Source organism: Lissotriton vulgaris, chromosome 8 (genome assembly GCF_964263255.1).
Source record: "Lissotriton vulgaris chromosome 8, aLisVul1.2, whole genome shotgun sequence".
NCBI lineage: Eukaryota > Metazoa > Chordata > Amphibia > Caudata > Salamandridae > Lissotriton > Lissotriton vulgaris.
In genome coordinates this window covers 201,845,053-201,866,933 of record NC_141696.1, presented here as the reverse complement: position 1 = coordinate 201,866,933, position 21,881 = coordinate 201,845,053, and the positions used below count along the sequence as shown (strand labels likewise).

Sequence of the window (21,881 nt, the reverse complement as noted above, 5' to 3'; positions counted from 1 at the left end):
CGCACGCACTAAGACGGATCGGCGGGAGTGCCCTGGACCTGGCGGTAGCCACCAGGCCTGGACGCGTCTCCCCTGCATCGGGAGCTACACTGGCCCAAACGCATAGCGGTGCGGAGAGGTGAGCGGCTGGGCCTCGGACGCCTGGGGAGCTGGAGGGCAGTGGAGGTTGGGGCACGCAACTCGGCACCCGCCGGCAGCCACGCGAACCACGACACACGGGACCCCGGTCACAGGCAGCACCCACTGGCTCCACAACGCAGCACGGCCTGCGACCCACTGGCGCTACCCCAGGCACACACCGTGGGAATAGCGACGGCCTGAGGGGACCAAGACCTGCACCACCTGCGATCCGAGCGAAGCTCGACACCGAGCAGCTGCCACACGAGCGGAACCAGTCACCACGCCAGCACAGCACACAGCCCGCATGGATCCGCACAGACCCTGAGCCCCTTGCCACAAACAGGCTCGCGACTCACAAGGGGCACATCGCGGAACCGCGCCATACACCCGGTGACGCCCAGATATACCACGCAGCGCCGAGGTGCGAGGCGCCCAGCAGCTGCCCACCCTCCCAGGAGCGAACGAGTGCCACGCAAACACCACGCAGGCAGAGCCTACCGATACCAGCAGCCGAGCCCCAACCGGCAGCCGACGACATTCATCCACCTACCCGCCATTGGCCAGGCCAGACTGAACCGAGCCGGGACAAGGAAAGCGGACTCCCCATCGGACGCCGATGTCTGGCGGGACCAGGGCGCGGACCGGCACTGGGGGCGCGAGGCCTAAAGGCGAAATGAATAAAACTGGCAAAACTACGGACCAGGACCAGACGGCAGCGAAGCTCGACGTCATGCTGGCAGCCATGGAGCGGCTAGAAGAATCAATTCAACTCACACGCACCTCCCTGGCCACTAAGATCGACAGCGTGGCCATAGACCTCACGCATCTCCGCGAAGACCACAAAAAGCTTGCCGACCGCACCTCGATGCTGGAGGGAACCGTGAAAGAGCTCCAACCCCAAGCCAGCCAGACGCATACCCAAATACAGGACTTGCTGAACCGAGTGGAGTTCCTTGAAGACCGGGCCGAGGATGCAGAAGGCAGGGCGCGGAGGAACAACGTACGCTTGGTCGGCGTTCCGGAGAAATGGGAAGGGAGAAAACCGGAGGAGCACATGGAAAAATGGCTGACATCCATCCTGCCTGAGGGCTCACTCTCGCCTCAATTCGTGGTGGAGCGCGCCCATAGAGTCCCGACTACACCCTTGGCTACGGGCTCCAACCCAAGACCCATGCTCCTCCGCATCCTGAATTATAGAGACCGGGACTCCATACTGAGAGAAACGCGCAAACTTGAGGAGGTGAGAATCGAAAACACCAAAGTAATGTTCTTCCCGGACTACACCATACATGTACAGAGGCAGAGACAATCCTTTCTAGCGGCGAAGAAACGCCTGCGCCAGCAGGGCCTACAATACTCCTTACTATTCCCCGCGAAACTCGGAGTGATAGCCGGGGAGAAAACCCATTTCTTTACAGACCCAGATGAAGTGGAAGCATGGCTGGACAGTGGCACTGACACAGCCCCCAGGACCCCGGCAACCCACGCGAATGGACACCAATTCGGCGGGAATAGGAGACGACGGCGCCCGAAGCAGCGGGCGCAGGGGCGCACGAACGGGCCAAGGAAGATGTCTCCCCCTGCCGACGCTACGCAGCAGGAAAAACAAGAAGCCCTCCGCCTTGTGCGGGAACTCAGCAACTCCCCAACGCCTAGCGACCCAACTGGCAGCGGCACACAGGACCCCCCAAGCGACGACGAAGCAATCTACGGAATGTCGGACTCTCCTGTGACAGATCCTGGACCGGATGTCACCCCCCAAACCTCGGAATACATCGGCTAACTGTCTCCCAGAGCATATCCACCAAGTCTCCCACAAGAACACTCGAAGGGCCATCCACGTGGAGATCGCGGACTCGGACTGAGTACGCCTGGCCCGGCGAGACCTCCGGAAAGCTGAGAGCCACGTTTTGCCCTGGTGATGACCCGGCGGACGCTGAGCGGCCGGCCCCCCCACTCCTGGGGCCAGTCATCCTGCTGCACACTAATCAAGACACGTAATGTATGGCATTAAATGTTGGTTTTGCACCTATGACTTTTACAGTTGAGGCTGACTCGGGCCTTCACATACCCCCCGGGAAGGGGAACAACCCCTATACGATGATTCTACAAACACTTGGCCAGCTGCTACTGCTAGCACTGCACGGCCCCCCCCAGAACTGAACTAAACTTTGTTACTCTCCTTGAGAGCATGGACGGGAGCACGTTTGCCCACCGACCTTTTGGTATTTCGCATGTTTGCGATGTTCATTGGCTAACTGTTCTATTGGCCACGTTAACTGCCTGTTTTCCCCCTTCACAATACTGCAATGGCGTGCGGGCCAATCAATATTCCTTACGAACTGCGGGCGGGCGGGGGGTGGGACGGGGAGGCCACTCTGGGGAGACCGTCAATACAAAGCAATGTCTGTGATCAATGTATGCACATGGAATGTGAGAGGGATGCACACACCGTCCAGACGGTATCAAATATTCTCATATCTCAAACGCCATAACGTACATATTGCTCTCTTACAAGAGACGCACCTCTGTGCAAAGGAGGTCACCACCTTACGCCGCAGATGGCGTGGCCACCTATATGCCACGCACCACTCTTCCTACGCTAAGGGGGCGCTGGTATGGATACGTCCGGGCACCCCATGGATAATGCAGGACGCCTTGGTGGACCCAGGGGGGAGGCATGTAGCGGTCAGGGGCAGGATAGACGGGAACCCGATAGTACTAGCCTCGATATATGCACCCAACACAGGGATACAGGATTTCTTAACACAACTGTCCAACACCCTGGCGCCATGGCATGGCATACAGTGGATACTGGGCGGGGACTATAACTGCACACTGGACCCTTCCCTAGACCGCTCCCGTCCCCCACTCCCTAATTCCCCAGCTCTTCACGCAGCGCGAGCCCTCCTAGATTGGTCCGTGCAATGGGACCTACTAGACGCATGGCGCAGCCACAACCCAGACACCAGGGCCTACTCCTTCCACTCAGGGGCACACAATCTGCATGTACGCCTAGATAGGTACATGGTATCCAGGGACCTACTACCGGCGATACGAGACACGCAATACATGGGCCGCACGCACTCGGACCATAATCCACACTTCATGACGCTCACCTGGGAACAGCCGCGACCACCAATCCCCACCTGGCGACTACAGCCAGACCTCTTGCTTGACGGCACATTCAGAACCTCGATAGGGGCACAAACAGCACAACACTTCGAGGATAACAACAACACTGCCTCCACACCCCAGATAGAGTGGGACGCGTTCAAAGTGGTCCTGAGCGGGCTATGCCTCGGAACCCAGGCACACACCCGCCGACAGCTGGAAGCAGACCTGAAACGGCTAGAAAGGGAATTGCTGCACAAAGAACAAGAGGCGACGGGAGGGGATGATACAGAGCTGCTTGAGGCTAGGACGGAACACGACAGACTGATAGGCAGACTGAAACAAGTCAATTTCACTGCACACTCAGCACGCACACACCGCTACGGCGACAAGCCGGGCAAATTACTGGCCTGGCTGATAAGGCGAGAAGACCGCTCCGCCCCAGTAACGGCCATAAGCCCTACTGCGGACACCGTGGTATACACCCAGGCGGGCATACATGCAGCCTTCGTGGCGCACTACAAGACACTATACCAGTCGCAAATGGCCAATCCGCAACCGGACATCCAGGCATACCTGGAGGAACTCACACTTCCCGCCCCGACTGATGACCAACGAGATGAGCTCGGAGCCCCGTTGGTAGCGGAGGAATTACGTGAGGCCATATTCGCCCTCTCTAACGGGAAGACCCCTGGTCCGGACGGACTGCCTGCAGAATACTACAAAGCATATTCTGACATCCTGATTCCCGAGCTGCTCAGAACATACTCGGCAGCTCTAGACGACTCATCCTTACCAACATCCATGAACGAAGCCACACTGGTATCGCTTCTCAAACCAAACAGGGAAGGGATGCTCCTCGGGTCATATAGGCCGTTAGCCCTGCTCAATACGGACTACAAAATCCTGGCATCAGCACTGGCTCGTAGACTAGCGGCCCTGGTACCGGCCCTGGTACACAAGGACCAGAACGGGTTTGTCCCAACGAGATGCACCTCCCAGAACATCCGGAGGCTGTTCCGGGTGCAGGAATACGCAGCCCGGACGTGGCCAAGATCGGGTTGCCTGGTGTTGGACCTGGAGAAAGCGTTCGACTCTGTCGAATGGCCCTATTTATCGGCAGTGCTACGTAAGTTTGACCTGGGTGATGACTTTCTAGAACTGGTCGGCCTGCTATATGGGAAACCTGAGGTGAGGGTACGCACTGGCAAGCTGGTCTCAGAGCCCATAAAGGTTAGAAGAGGCACCAGACAAGGTTGCCCACTTTCCCCATTACTATTCTCCCTGGCGATTGAACCACTGGCTGAACGGCTGCGCACCAGCGGAGCACGATGGGGTATCCCGCTAGCAGATGGCACGCATGCAGTGTCACTATACGCAGACGACTTACTCTTATATATCAAAGACCTCGAGAATGTGCCGTCGGAACTGTCGGACATATTCCGCACGTTCGAATCGATGTCCGGCCTCAAAGTAAACTGGGCCAAGTCGGGGGCATATTCGTTCACCCCTGACGTTCCGGACCCGGCACTTCACATTAATAATGAACGACTGCCATGGTACCAAACCACGTTCAGGTACCTGGGCATCCATATATACAGGACGCCCCCAGACATCTTAGACGGCAACCTGACACGGGCCATAACGTCTGTTCGAACACAGGTCGCCTTATGGAAAACTCTCCCCATCAATGTGCCAAGCAGGGTAACCTTAACGAAAATGATAATACTCCCCAGGCTCCTGTACTACTTTGCCAACCTCCCACTCTATATCCCTGTCCGTATATTCAGGGAGCTGGAATCCATGCTCAGAGATCTGATCTGGAACACAGGCAGGCCAAGAGTAGCACTGACGAAACTCTACAACCCGGTCACTGAGGGCGGCGCAGCGGTCCCGAACCTAGAGCTCTATTACCTAGCAGCACAAGTGCAATGGGCGGTAGCCTGGATTTCGGGCAGGAATCTCGAGGACACGGCTACTGCCACAGACGTCCTTTCCCAACTGCAGGTACTCACCCTATTTCACCCGCTGACGAGCCCTAGGAAGCACTCGCAACTACATGTGGCTGTGGCCACGAAATGTTACGACAGATGCTTACGCCTCACCAGAACCACCATACCGTATGCGCCAGCGTTACCGCTCCTGGGCACCCCCAAGGCCACGTCAGTCGTGACAGAGGCGGCACTGGCACAGTGGACCCACGCAGGCATAGAAACCATGGCAGATTTGTACGCAGATGGCGCTTTACTTTCCTTCGAGGCACTGACTGCTGACACGGGACTGCCCGCGGGACAATTCCTGCAACATGCCACAATACTGCGGACACTCACGCGGAAATGGGGGAACATCGCTGACGAGCCACCCACACACCAGCTAGTACAGTGCATGCATGTGATGGGCAACGGGACGCATGTGGTGCACTGGCTGACACAGGCGCTACTCTCGCACACTCAACACACATTGCAACCTCTCCGGGACAAATGGGCGGTGGACAGAGGGAAGGCATGGACGGACAAGGAGTGGGCGGCGATACTCTCAGGCCCCCGCAACATTCCCCGTAATGCACGTTTCAAGCAGATCCAATTTTATGTTCTACACCGCGCATATCTATCCCCGGACAAGATAAACTTGTACTTCCCGGGCACGGGAGCTAAATGCCCGAGGTGTGGCACGGAGGGAGCGGATCTCCTCCACATGCTGTGGCAATGTCCCCAGCTTCGGGCATACTGGCACTCGATACTCACGCTACTGAAACGATGCACGGCAATGCCGATCCCGTTCTCGTGGGAGGCGTGCCTCCTGGGCCTCTTCCATAGGACCAAACTGAACAGGGTGCCTTCCCGCTTCTGGGACCCTGGCCTCATCACAGCCAAAAGACTCATCACGAAGCATTGGAAACGGGCGGTACCACCAGCGGCGGAACACTGGCGCGCTTCACTAGATAACTGGGCGAAAGCGGAAAGCATATCATTACATAATGAGGAGACGGCGGGATTGCGTAAGTACCCCATAGCGGCGCTCTGGGACGATATGATCCGCTCCTTCCACAATGGACCCCAGGCACCAGACACTCCTGAGGGACAGACACCCCCGGATGAGGGACATAGCGATGACCAACACACTCCAGGTGCCGCAGACGACAGACACAACGCCCATACGCCTGACCCCTAGGCACCCCCCCCCTCTTCTCCCCCCCCCGGCTCAGCTGACACGCCAGGATTGCCGACACCCCCCTGCATCGCCAGCATACTTCCCACACATGCAAGATCAGACACGAGCCTGCTGAAACATTACTACCGGGCCCTCCCCCCCTCTCTCCTCGCCCCCCCCTACCGTAGGCCCCACCAGCTGTTGCACCGCACGCCCCACGACCCCAAGTTTGACACCCCTACCCCGTTACGCTTTTATTGAAGTTGCTTGATTGGCAGGATACAATAACTAAGACAGCATGATCACGCACTGTTTGAACGCTGACATTCTCGGCGAAATGTTGTGATATACTCTGCGGACTACTCCATGATCTCTGTATGCATTACCTTGACTATTGAATCTCCATACATTGAGACTCTGTATGGAATATGCTTGTATTCTTTTTTTTCTCCTTTGCACTGAATAAAAGACATATTAAAAAAAAAAATGGTAGCTAGATGACCATAATGGACAGACAGGAGAGAAAGCTGCAGCATAACGGACCATAAAGGGCAGGAGAGACGGATCAGGGGCATTACAATGGAACAGACAAGCCAGGAGGGAGGGAATAGGGGTCTGCATATGGAAACAGAGGGCTGGGATCAAGGTTGCAAGGCAGGCGCAGGAAGATGACCATGGAGGTCAGGCAGGATGGGCACTAGAAGCAAGACACACCATGGACAGCAACAGTAAGACTATAATGGCATACACACAGACCATGGAGGGAAGGTGGGAGGGGGTCAGGGGCAGCTAGCTGACCACACAGGGAAGGTGGGAGGGGCTGTGGCCGCTCAGAAGACCATGCATGGCAAGCAGGAGGGTTAGTGGCAGCACAATAGCTATGATGGGCAAGAAGGAGGGTGCAGGGTCATGCACAAAGGACCATGAAGGATAGACGAGAGGGTCAGGACCTGGGCACAGACAAGAGAGTTCAGTGGAAGAGGCCTCACAACAGACCACGCAGGGCATGCAGGAGGAGCAGCTGCAGTACAACATGGCCAGGGAGGGCAGAATGGTGTGGCAGTAAAATGGACCATGGGGAACAGGAGGAAGGGGATAGGGGCATGGAATGTGGACAGGCAGGGTGGAGGTGGCAGGGACAGGTTACCGTCATCTGACAATGCTGGGCAGGTGGGAGGGGAGTGGCAGCTCAACAGAACACTCAGAGTAGATAGGGGTGGCTGGTCCATGGAACATGGTGGGCAAAAAGGATGGAGCAGGGGCATGCACACAGAAATCGTAGGGCAGGGGGAAGGAGAATAGGGGCAGCAAGCTAAGCAAGAGGTCAATTATGGGGAATAAAACTGGGCAATGGACGGCAGGAGGAGTGGACTGGTACATCATGCTAAGTGGAGGGCAGTGGCAGAACATCAAACCATGCATGGCAGGAGGGAAGAGGCTAGTCCATGGATTCAGACAACAGAGGATAGGGAAGAGGTGGATGGGGCAGCGAGCTAACTGTTCAGGGAAGGCAGGAAGGCCAGTGGCAGAACAACGGCCACACAGGGCTGTAATAAGGGAGCAGGGACATGGACTTGGACAATGGATGGCTAGGAGGAGGGAAGGCAGGAGCAGCAAGCTTGGGTGGGGGCAGCACAATGCCAGGCCCTGCTTCCAACTCTCCACTATCCATTGTGATATGCATCTTACTTAACGTTAAAAAAAAAAAGAAATCTGCCGAAAAAACAAAGATTACAGGGGCAGTATAGTTAGACTCAGATTTCACTCATACACAACCAGTGAAATTCAGCAGTTATAGTTACCTGAGCTAACTATAACATACGCCCCCGCAAAGTACTGCTAATGACCTCAGACATTACGTAATTCATGCCATGGTCAGTTACATCACTCATGACATCACTCATGACATCTCAAATGAGCTGTTAATGGAATGGAACTATAATTGCTAGAACTTTATTTAGGGATAGTGTGTGCATATTAACACCCCCTTTTAGGTCTCGCTGAGCCAGCGCATGCGCTACCTGCAATTCATTTAGTATCAGGGTTTTCAAAGTGCTGCCATATGCTTTTGGTGGCCTAGCGCTTGGTTCACGCAAGCGTGCACGTGAGCAGCCACCATCTGCCTCCCTCCCAGAATGATCACTTTCACTTTTTTGTGCTGCTGCGCGCGGGCGCATTACTAGCGTGTTTTTTTTAAATTATTACAAGTTCCCACCTCGCGAGGCCAATGCTTGTTGGCTTTTAAAAATCGGTATTCTCCCGCCTGAATCGTGCCAGTTGGCGTGAAAGCCAGATTGTGGCAGGTGCCGGCATGGAAGCAAATCAAAGCGGGCATTGGTTTGAGCTTCAGCCTTAAAAGTAAGATTATTTGATTTGATTTTTATGGGTATTTGATTTAACGCCTCCACCCGACTCATTCTGGACATCCCCCGACGCAGCCACATCACCTGAGGGACTTGCACTGGCTCCCCGACGACAAGAGGATCACGTTCAGGCTCCTCACCCAAGCACACAAGTCTCTCCATGACCTGGGCCCCAAGTACCTCAACGACCGCCTGACCTTCTACACGCCCACCAGCCAGCTACGGTCTACCAGCCTCGCCCTCGCAACCGTGCCACGCATCCGAAGAGGCAGATCCTTCTCCTACCTGGCGGCCAAGACATGGAACTCCCTCCCCATCCACCTCCGGCTGACCCAGGACCACCTCGCCGTCAGGAGACAACTCAAGACCTGGCTGTTCGAGCAGTAGCGGACCATTTCCCCCAAGCGCCTTGAGACCCTTCCGGGTGAGTAGCGCGCTATACAAATGCTATGATTGATTGATTGATTGAACCAGCTTTTTGGTCAACCTTTAAACTTTGTGCAACTCTGAATGTTCATGTGTCCATCCTGCTGCAAATTGTAAACCCCGCGAGTAATTGCAATTGATCTTTAAAAAATTACGAGGAAACGAAAAAGTTTAAAATACGTTAATGCTCGGTAATCTTGCCTTTGGTATTCAGAACAGTGCTCCTTAGTATATCGCCCTCAAGTGAGCCAGGCTTGGCGCCATTGCAGCTTTACAGGGGGCGGCACCTCTGTTCCCCTGTGAGTGTAAAACTGGCTTTTCACATAAAGACCGGGGAGACTACAATGTGCTGGTATGCAAGTGATAAATAAATGCTCGAAAGCCCACATTTACACCCAAACAACTGGCTGGCTCTAATTTCAAAAGGCCCTCTTCTTAACACAGTCTGAGGTAAAAGCGTCCCCACTTGTTGTGTTGATGACGGTGGTTAATCTGAGCATCGGATATTGAGGTGCCCTTTGAAGCCATTCTGCTATCAAGCACCCATCCTGCCCTTGTTTGCCGCCATTTCATCGATGACAAAGGCCGATGTGGGCTGTGGGTGCACCCCATCGCGCTAGAAATGTTAAACCGGGTTCGCATTACAAAGCCAAAGAACTCGCCTTACAACTTTGAAAGTTCAAGAATGAACCAACTATCTTTCACCCTATCTTCAGACCCAATGTTGACTCTGAGACAATGGAAGGCAAATACTTTCTTTAAACACGTAAGCTAAACAAATGCATATTTTTGTCCTGAGGTTGAAATAAGAAATTGTGTTTTTAAAGTGGATTTCTTTTTCTGGTGCTTGCTTTACACGTGTTACAAAAAATTGCCAGACCTCTAGCAACAAGTTGGCTTTAGGAGAACTACTACTTATAAATAACATGTGGACACCATGTTGTTTTAGTGAATCAAGAGTTTCTTGCCGCCCCACCTCTTATGAATGTTTTGTCAACTTTTAATGCAGCACGATTTCCCCTTAGATTAATTATACTCGGTGTTTATACGTACCATGTGAATATATATTTACACTGATGTGTGATTCATGGAGCTATTAAGAAGGGTCAGTTGGCTGAGGTCCTGCTGAAGAGACCTGTACGAGAGAAGTGAAAGGACCAGCGAGTTGACTAGCAATAGTTCCTCATTGCGTTAGCTCTTTGTGATACTTTGTGAATGGTTGATATTGAGAATGCTCTTTTGTGTTCACTAGTTTTCCACTCACGGGTTTGGCTCAGGTTGCAGAGAGTGCTTAAGCCTAATCACACATCTTCATACAAAAGGGTTCAAGGTTCTGAATGAATTATGTTTTTGTTTGAACCCGCATGAGAGTGAAATTCTCCCTTGCTAAAGCATACCACTATAGCCTTACTGCCTGCTGCCAAGTGTATCGGTTATTAAAGGATGAGTTGGAAGCCTTAGTTGCAGGCCTTATGACAAGAAAGAGGGACTTTAACAACTGGTGGAGCACCCAGGCATGAGAACTACAATACTATTAGAACATTCCACACACCAAGGGTAGAGTTTTCTAAGTTAACAAGCATTGACATAGCAAATAGGTCTCCCTTTTGGGACCATATAAGTATTTATTTTTGCAGCACAATATCCTTGGTGCAACAACAACAGCTGTTGCATGGCTAATTATTGTACCTTATAAGCGTTTAGCCATGCAACAGTTGATATTGTTGCACCAAGGATATTGTGCTGCATAACTAAATACATATAAGGTCCCAAAAGCGAGACCGATTAGCAATGTCAATGCTTGTTTTTCTTTTCTTTCATCTAAGCACCATTATAAAACGCAACATGCCCAGATTAATATGGCTGATAGCCTTTCACTTTAAAGTAATGTGTAGTCCATTGTTTATGTTGATGTTTGCAATCCTAAGTATGTTTATTATGAATAAGTCACGTTGATGAACATACAGGTATGGCGGTCACAGGGCAATATATGCTGAAATGACATTGTGTGCATATTAACACTTGTTTTCTTTTCTTTATTGCATCAATTCCTGAATTTTCACATTGTGACCAGGCCAATATGGCCACCAGCTTTTTGGATTAAAGTAATATGTAATCCTTTGTTAATGTTGGCAACTTTAGGCATTTGTACATTTAAATAAGGATGCTACAATTACGTCTTGTATTGTTATCAAGGTTCAAACGTGCTTCATGTTCAAACAGATCGGGCCGGTGTAATGGGGGAGAGTCCATATGGGGAAAAGAATTGGAAGCGGGAAACAATGGCAGCAGAGCGCGATGTTCAAAGTGTCAGTCCTGTAATCACAAAGTCGCTCCTTGGGCCCCCTCACACCATCACAGCCCCTCGAGTAAGGCGACCTTATATATATATATATACATTTCATTTTTCCAAGAACAGTATAGAATAGGTTTATAAGTATCGGATGATGTGCAGAAGATGGCAGAAAATTGAGTATAACCTTTAGCCTGGAGACCTACATTAGCACATTATTTGCTTAGTGTTTAAGTGGTCACAAGAGTTACAAAATGTTTGGAATACACAATTCTGTTTTACTTCTTCCACATTAGTCATAATGTTGCCACATGAATATGTAATTCGCTGTTACTCTTTGTAACTTCTTAAAATGAGCTTTGTGACTAGTGTTTTGGTTATGAGTCAGTCTGGAAATCACTTGACTGCACCTGCATACATTGCTGCCTCTGAGTCTCATCACATGTTTTACTGAATCACTTCTTCAGCACAGTCTGCTGTTTCCAGGGCCTGTGGGTCGACCAGGACACAGAATATTTAACATTAGCTCTTTACAGGTGGGAGGATGATCTAGCACTAGGTGGGATAATTTTGACATTGCAGGTAGCAGTACAGTTTCTGAGACAACAGAATAGATAGGATAAAATATAATGTTGTAATGATGAGTGTCACAACATATTGTTATATTTTTTACTGGTAGAGGTTTCTTGGAGACATAGTCTAAAGGAACATGTATGTAAGTAGTTGGATTAATTCTTAAAAAACTTAAGAATTCCACAAGATTGTAACTTTTTTGAAAGACTACTTTTGGATGTCGTTTTTGCAGTGCAACGGATCCTGTCTGCCAAAACTGGTTTTGGTGAAATGGGCCACATGTTAAGTTACACATGCAAAGTTTGTGGCATATATTGATGTTGTCATGTAGAATGCTTTTACTATAACATGGAGCTACATTGCCTAAAAAGTCGTTATGGTTGGCAACCCTGCCTGTGGGGATGACAAACTCTCCTTCTTTGCTGGCTGTCAGCACATGTGCACCCAGGGTACCATCCGAGTACAGACTAAGAAGTGCAGAACTCAAAAACAAGGCATCATGCTGTATCTGTTGGGTTTGCCCCAACCTTGCCGCAGTTTGGAAAGGAGTTGAAGGCTGACTTCTTTAAGGAATACTACAACGAAATGCAGGAATCACTTCACTTTCGCTGTTTGAAGGCAGCCACCTCTACTGTCCACAGTGATTTTATCTTTGCCCTGCAGAGCATTCTACTTTCTTTTGTCTAGATTTGTGTTTTACAATTACCACATACATTCTTACATGGGGATTGGGTTTAAAAGGCCAATAACACAGAAATGAAGGGGAAACACCCTTTACATCACTGCTTGGACCGTGCTGTGCCTTAACAGCACAATCCCGAACCATGACAGCGTCTTTATGACACATTGCTTTTCCACGCAAGTCGTTACCACGATTTGCCTTAAGGAAAGTGCCGTTGGACTGATGTTGGACTTTAAGTCCGTATAAGTATAAAGGGGTCCCAGACCAAGCATACATTTACTCATTCATAGTCACACAATTAAGTTAAATTGATCAAAAACCGATGAGGGTGCACAGTGTTTTTATTTTCACCGCACCATTAGCCATTCAATGATTGAAGAATCAATAATAATATATACAAAATTCAATGCGCCCACAAGGGGAAAGGAGGGAGTGCAGGGAAAAAAACACATTTCTGATAGTTATACATCACTAATCAAATTCCTCATATGCATAAATCCACAAGTCAAATCATAAATGCCATTGATCCACATATGCGAGGTCAAATGAAAATGCATGTATCAAAAAAATAACATTTTGACGTAGAAGAGACTCCTAAGTTGCTGAATCTATCACGCTAATGTTAGGAGTTCATGGTTGTAGATGAATGTCTACGTTTCGACCCAGAAAATGTAGGACAGTAGATCCTTACTGCGCGGGTCTTCGTCAGGACGTGGGGGGAAGGTGGAGGGTAAAGTGGGGCTGATTCCTAAACATAATAGAAGGAGAAAGAAACTCATTACTTAAACTGGTCTATTAGAGTCCCAGAGTGGTAAAAAAACGGAAAGGTCCGTTGTATGAAAGATTAGAGACTATGGATTAAAAATTGTTTAGATTAAACTAAAGGGTTGGAGGTTATACTGAGGATGAGCCTCATATGGACACATAAAGCATAGTCGGAGTTACCTGATAGGAAGACAAAGGGCGGCCCGAAAAAACGTGGTCCGTGACAGGGCTGAGGCCTTTATAGTAGTGGTTCTCGCTATCCGTATCTAAGAACCATAATAAAATAAAATAGGCGCCAATTACTCAGATGCTAAAGATATCGTTTTGACCGTGTATATTGCAGGGTTATTATGTTTTGCCTACCTCTCCATGGCGGGATAGTAGGGAGTAAGGGAAAAGCTGGTTTCTGCTTCTCTATCAATAGCGGGGAATTTCAATATTCCTTAAAGTGAAAACAATCACTTTGCATATCTGCAAGGACGAGATGTAAAAATGAGGGAAGAGTAAAAAACGATTCAGTACAAGGGCCCTACATTTGGCAGCTGATTCAAAAAAAAACCAGATATCGCCTGAGGAGGACTCACCCGAAGGGATTAAGCTCTCCGCGAAGCGTGCGAGCCGGCGTCTCACCGCGTCTCCTGCAACCAGGAAGTGTTGCCCGGGAAACCGAGTTGGTTAACAAACCTCGGTGAAGAAAGACTCTCGTTGTTATGGTAACCGGGGGACAGATGCCGCGAATACTTTCACTAACCCAGCGAAAGACAGACTCCCATTGTTAAGTTAAGCAGCAAAGCTTAAGTGGTAGAAATCAATTAATTATTGCTGTCCAGATTGATTCACAACCCCGCTGGTTCGGTGGAATATAGGATTGTCTTATTATTGAACAACAGGCCGGCCCAGGGTGATGTCATGGATTAGACGAACCTGCCACATTAAAGCGGTCAAGGCGCACTATGGAACATAAAATTTCTATTGGCCGCAAAATCTGTAAACGAAGGGCAAAGAGATGTCCCATTATTTAACATCCAATAATTTTACAGGCTAGAAGATTATTACGGAGGCGCGGACCTGCCAAGCATGGTGGTCGGGCGCACGATGTATCAAAAAGGGGGCGTTTTGTAAGTGGGTGAGAAAAACCAAGAATGATGGTCAAACATTTTAGAATAGTTCATCACATAGCCTTACACACTGCAGAATTCATTATAAAGGCGCGGACCAGATTTGCTTGAACCTACCACACGGCTATCCTCTGAATTGGTTATGCGTTTAACCACCGTGTGGTAGGTTCACGCAAATCTGGTGACATGATCACCTACTGTGCTTTGTGCATGTTTCAATAAGGCTTTGTGTTTTTTATCACATGTCATTTGAATTTTTCTGATATGATGGGCGCCTGACCACCATACTTGGCAGGTCCGCGCCTTTATAATGAATTCTGCAGTGTGTAAGGCTATGTGATGAACTATTCTAAAATGTTTGACCATCATTCTTGGTTTTTCTCACCCACTTACAAAACGCCCCCTTTTTGATACATCGTGCGCCCGACCACCATGCTTGGCAGGTCCGCGCCTCCGTAATAATGTTCTAGCCTGTAAAATTATTTGATGTTAAATAATGGGACATCTCTTTGCCCTTCGTTTACAGATTTTGCGGCCAATAGAAATGTTATGTTCCATAGTGCGCCTTGACCGCTTTAATGTGGCAGGTTCGTCTAATCCATGACATCACCCTGGGCCGGCCTTTTGTTCAATAATAAGACAATCCTATATTCCACCGAACCAGCGGGGTTGTGAATCAATCTGGACAGCAATAATTAATTGATTTCTACCACTTAAGCTTTGCTGCTTAACTTAACAATGGGAGTCTGTCTTTCACTGGGTTAGTGAAAGTATTCGTGGCATCTGTCCCCCGGTTACCATAACAACGAGAGTCTTTCTTCACCGAGGTTTGTTAACCAACTCGGTTTCCCGGGCAACACTTCCTGGTTGCAGGAGACGCGGTGAGACGCCGGCTCGCACGCTTCGCGGAGAGCTTAATCCCTTCGGGTGAGTCCTCCTCAGGCGATATCTGGGTTTTTTTTTAATCAGCTGCCAAATGTAGGGCCCTTGTACTGAATCGTTTTTTACTCTTCCCTCATTTTTACATCTCGTCCTTGCAGATATGCAAAGTGATTGTTCTCACTTTAAGGAATATTGAAATTCCCCGCTATTGATAGAGAAGCAGAAACCAGCTTTTCCCTTACTTCCTGCTATCCCGCCATGGAGAGGTAGGCAAAACATAATAACCCTGCAATATACACGGTCAAAACGATATCTTTAGCATCTGAGTAATTGGCGCCTATTTTATTTTATTATGGTTCTTAGATACGGATAGCGAGAACCACTACTATAAAGGCCTCAGCCCTGTCACGGACCACGTTTTTTCGGGCCGCCCTTTGTCTTCCTATCAGGTAACTCCGACTATGCTTTATGTGTCCATATGAGGCTCATCCTCAGTATAACCTCCAACCCTTTAGTTTAATCTAAACCCTTTTTAATCCATAGTCTCTAATCTTTCATACAACTGACCTTTCCGTTTTTTTACCACTCTGGGACTCTAATAGACCAGTTTAAGTAATGAGTTTCTTTCTCCTTCTATTATGTTTAGGAATCAGCCCCACTTTACCCTCCACCTTCCCCCCACGTCCTGACGAAGACCCGCGCAGTAAGGATCTACTGTCCTACATTTTCTGGGTCGAAACGTAGACATTCATCTGCAACCATGAACTCCTAACATTAGCGTGATAGATTCAGCAACTTAGGAGTCTCTTCTACGTCAAAATGTTATTTTTTTGATACATGCATTTTCATTTGACCTCGCATATGTGGATCAATGGCATTTATGATTTGACTTGTGGATTTATGCATATGAGGAATTTGATTAGTGATGTATAACTATCAGAAATGTGTTTTTTTCCCTGCACTCCCTCCTTTCCCCTTGTGGGCGCATTGAATTTTGTATATATTATTATTGATTCTTCAATCATTGAATGGCTAATGGTGCGGTGAAAATAAAAACACTGTGCACCCTCATCGGTTTTTGATCAATTTAACTTAATTGTGTGACTATGAATGAGTAAATGTATGCTTGGTCTGGGACCCCTTTATACTTATACCGACTATTCACCCAGGTCCCACTGACTACATGGGTCTAACCCAATTATCTACAACGGACTTTAAGTCCAACACTTTCTCTACAGTTGTGCACACTGGAGTTGGAATAGTACAGTATACTATTCCAAAGTCCAGCGCTTTCCTTAAGGCAAGTCATTGTAAAAAATGTGTGGTAAAGGAAAGTGTTGTAAAGACACATTCGTGGTTCGATCACATGTTAAAGGAGGCATGGCAAATGTCTGCTTGGTTCTGACATACAACCAAATAAAGTTTTTCTTGCAGAGGGAACCTAGGGCACTGGGACCCATCCTGGGCTGATGTTAAACATAAAAAGTGGAAGAGAAATCATGGCTTAGAGGTGCTGCTCCTCTGGGTTGCATTGTCTTCAAACTTCTTGCTATGGAAGGCCTCCTGGAGCTAAAGTGTTTAAATTAAAGTAGAAAGGGCCCCCTTAATCCAAGCCAACAAATCACTTCTCTTGCAAAGCACTTCTCTTGAATGATTTTCCTCCTCACATCAGAAACAGGATGCCACAATCTAGCAGCCCCTGGCTTCAACAAGGACCAGGGCTCAGTGGCCTCAATGACTGGTGACTTCAGGTGTTGAGCAACCAAATGATTCAATCATGGAAGAATAAGCCGAGGGCTCCTGTTATCTATCCATGTGTAGACCTCCGTATCCAGCAGGGTGTCCGATAAGCCTAAGATAAAATCACTCGCTAACTCATCAATTGGCTGAAGACAATGAACATGAGCCTAGGTCTTGGAGTCATAGAAACAAGAAAACAGTCTATAGGAATCATGATCATTCTACAGTGAACCATTAACTCCCCCTCTTACCACCTCTTTATTTCAAAATGAGCCTTCCTACAAACAGAGTCACTTTGTACATTTTTGTAAGATTGGTTAATACTATTCTGCTATGTAGGCTGGGATGCCCCCTTGGTAACCACGAGCTTTAGAAATGTTTCTTCATTCATAAAGCACAGAGCCTATCTGATAACTGTAGAGGAAGGTTGCTGAAGGTGCTTAAGGCAGAACATTAGAAGAGGGCAATTTAGTGAGGGATCCTGCTGAATTACCATATCCTATTCTTAATTAATGGAAATACACAATATATTATTGTATTGGGAATCTAGGTATTCAAATACTCAGGTGAACAAAGGAGAGTAAGAATTCAGATCTTAGAAGGCTAAATAGCCAACCTGTACTTCAAAGGGAAAGGAATCTTCCTACCTGGATGCACATTTTAGTGCCTCCATTACCATGTATGTGTGCCTGTGAGCACTTCAAATTAATCTTTTGACTTCACAATAATTTTATATGATAACAAAATACATATACATCAGTGAGCTCGTAGTTTATAGTGAATAGCTTACTTTTTGATTGGCAGCTGAATAGTTCATCTAATTGGGGGAAAAAGCACTCTTAAGCCCAATTTAGCATGCCATCCAGAGAGAAAGATGCAGAAATCAGATGCTAAGATACCTCTTGGAAAGGAGATGTAGGTCTGCAGCAAGAACAAACAAATCAGTAAGTGTGACATGGTGTTGAGCGGCGGAGCAGGCCCTGGGCAAGGTGTTGTGGCCTCATTCAGAATTTCTGCAGGCAAATCTGTCACATATGCTAATATACTCTAAAAAATCTTGGTCTCTCTTTGTGTAGAGGCAGTTTAAGTAGATATTCTGGCCCATTTATGACTGTTGGTGTAATAGCCAAGGTTCCAAAACTATTCCAGATTTTTTGTGTGTACTAAGTTCATGATATCGCCTTTGGTTTCCATTTGATTTGAGGTTCATTCTTCAATTTATGTAATTAACAGTACGAACAGCATTGCCAGAATATTTTACAAGTTACTGCCACACTACTCTTCCAGGTTGGGTCCATGATGTTTTGGCCCGGCACTGGGCATGTTTTGTTGGGAAGAAAATCTCATCTTCAAGCTCCAGCTCAGAAACCATGAGTTCCTATGAACATCACAAAAAGGGATTTTTCACTACTCTTTTGCGATTCTTGCAGGGCTTCTAGATAAAATTTCAGCAGATGATAATATATATATTTTTAAATATTTTGGAATTTCTTTGTAGTAAATTAAACTACACGTGTGTCCCAAGTTGGTAAAAACAATCCCCAAAATTCCTCTTTAATTCAGCTCTATTATTTCGAATTCTTATTAACTTGAATATGGTATCAAAATATAGAACAAAAAGTCACTTATTTTTATCATCTAAAGAATTAAAGAATTAAACTGAAATATCAATGCTAAGATGTACAAACATTTCAAATGGAATTACCTCTGTGACCCTTCAGAGTGAGTGTTGTCGCCATCTAATGCAGTGTATCCTTGAAATCGTATGCACTGTATCATTTCAGCACAAGCATATTTTGTATAAAGATTTAATAGTATAAAAATCTGCAGGATTTTTATCTTTGAAGTGGACATGTGCTGGGTAACTTTAGTCGAGGTTCCCAATTATTATAGTTAAATATTTAGCAACCGGCTTTACACAAATAACAGTTGTTTTTGATAAGTCATTGGTCAAAAGAAGTAGAGTTGAGAACAAGAGTTTTTCAAATGCTTTTTCTTTTGTCTTCATTTGCCTCATAAACATCATTCCACTTGCTCCTTGACAGAGGTGTCCTGCCCTTTCTGCTGGAAAAAACAAGAGAGGGGTTTTCACATGGTGCCACCCTCGGATTGTGACGACCCCTTCTTCAAACACACATTCTCTATGACCAGCCCTGCTGCTTTAGAAAAAGTGCCAGCTGAGGCAGAGTAGGCTTAATCATTGGACCCCGATCTGATTCTCTATCATGTTGCTCATGCCAACTCAGCAGGGGAGACCAGAACTCATGCCTTCTATGTCCCTTGTCTGACATTTCCAAGTTGACTATACACTTTACAGAACGTAGCCAATCCTTGTATTGAGGAGGGGCAGAGGCCACCCTTTGCTTACAGATCTCTCTGTGTGCCAGTAATATGGCATAGAAAACCAGCTTTGTGTAGTTCCTCCTAATCTTTGGTTGTGGGTCTAAGCATCCAAAAATAATCAGCAAAAGGCTTACTTTGATTTGGATCTTTAGCATGCTAGACACAGCTCTAGTCACGTCCTTCAAGAACACCTGGATCTCTGGGCAGTGCAAAAACATATGCATGTCGTCTTCATTCATACTGCCACATTTCGGACAAGCCATCTCACCTCCTTTTCCAAACTTTGAAAGTCTCCTCGGAGTCCAATAGGCCCTGTGGATGGTGAAAAGATGATTTCACCTCAGGTATGCTGGTTTTACTATTTTGTACATCATAGACATAGATACTTGCCATTGGTGCTCCAGTCAAATCTCTGGCAAGCATCTTTCCCACAGCTCCACAGGCAAGGTGAAAACTCCATCCTCCAGGTCAACAATCAGCCAGTACAGCATAGCTATTTCTCTCTTCACAACGGTCCCTCGCATAAGTCTATCTTCATATTCATTTTGATCTCCCATTATTGTGCTGGGAGCATAATACCAGCTCTGTATTTGGAGGAGCTTGAAACTTGAGACCTTATGGTCTGTCATTTGTTTGCACATTTCCCATATAAAAAGTGACCTTCACATATTATATGCTCCCATCTTGTTATACCAGCCTCACGTAGTGGCATTGTCATCACATCTTTTGTCCATTTTGGAGAGCCCTGAGAATCCCAAATGGGGGTAAGTAGGCCGAAGTTCGGAAGTTTTAGGACCTTTTTGATTTTGTACCATGTCTCGGCCAAACCCCCTAAGATTTTTAGCCTAACCTTTTTAAAGTACTTGGGATCTGCATATTTGTCCTTAAAGCCTCATTCCCCCCCTTCCTACTGCCTCAGCATCACCGCCAATAGCCTCCCAATTTCTGAGTTTGTGGGTCTATTTAACAGCATTTTTCCATTCTTTAATAAGAATGCCCAAGAGTAAAAAAGCAGGTCTGGTAATGTTAACCCTCCTTTCTCTGTCCTCCTTCTCATCTTCTTCCATGCTATCCGTGGCCCTTTAGAAGACCAGATAAAGCTGGTGATCTGACTTTGCATCTTAACAAACCATTCCTTCCTAAAGGGTAGAGGAATTGAATCAAAGAGAAAGGTGAACTTTGGGAGGACTATCATCTTCACCAAGTTGACTCATCCAAATAAGGTGAGCAGTAGATGAGACCAGATCTTTAATAGGACTTCCACTTCTTTCCTTACTTTTTCAAAGTTTACCTTCGTAAGTTTGGTAATATCGTGAGAGATCTTAACTCCCACGTATCTCATTTGCTAGCCTCCTCCCCTACCTCTATGTTCCAGGCCATAATCTCTGTTTTATCTGTTTTTGATGTCATAGCCTGAGATCTTCCCAAAGTCTTCCGTTAAAGTCATGGCACAGCTTAAGGTTTTCTGTAGGTGGTTGTATAGATTAGTATGTCGTCTGTATATAAACCTAATTTCTTTCTCCAACCATTGTATTGAAATGGTAAAATATCTAGGACCCTCCTGATTCTTCTGGCTAGAGGTTCGATATACAGATTAAACAGTAGCGGTGACAAGGAGCAGCCTTGCCTCGTGTCCCTGGTGATCCAAACAGAGTTTGTCAGGGACCCATTAACCAGCACCCTAGCTTCTGGTGTAACGTAAAAACCTGCCAGGGCTCTACAAAAGTTTGTCCCAAGAAAATGAGACTTGGCCGCAGCTTGTAAATAAATCCAGTTAACCCGTTTGAAAGCCTTGGTGGCATCTAATGCAACTGCTGCTAGTGGGAGCTCGTAGGCAGTGGCCAGATCTATAGAGCCAATCAGCATGTAAGTCAGCTCCTTCAATGATCTTCCTCGAATGAACCCCTTTTTAATCGTGATGTACTAGCTCAGATATTACCCCATTGAATCTATCAGCCATAATGTTTGCGAAGATCTTATAATCGCAATTTAAAAGCGATATTGGCCTGTATGAATCACAATTTTTGGGGCACTTGCCTAGTTTCAGAAAGCTCCTGTCACAATCAGTTAATTGAAGATTTCAACTAGGATAGGTGTTAGTGTACTTGCCAGGGCTTTGTATACTTCCTGAGGCTTTGCTGATATAAACATTCTTAGCATTCAAATTATTTTCGTAACCTATGAAATTCGGTGTAAAAATAGGCCTGGGCGTAGTTTGCGGAGTTACAAAAAAACTCTGCGAAGTTCAGCGTTTGGCAGAGTGCAGTGCGAACTGCAGTTAGTGCTAGTATTTCTGCCGCTCCTGTAGAAAT

The 21,881-nt window shown here is 47.4% G+C and overlaps 1 pseudogene; it reads left to right on the top strand.

Annotated features, from left to right (window-relative positions):
* The first annotated feature begins 3,228 nt into the window (after window positions 1-3,228).
* LOC147696870 (dipeptidyl peptidase 1-like) overlaps window positions 3,229-21,881 on the top strand; it is a 159,900-nt pseudogene continuing 141,247 nt past the window's right edge.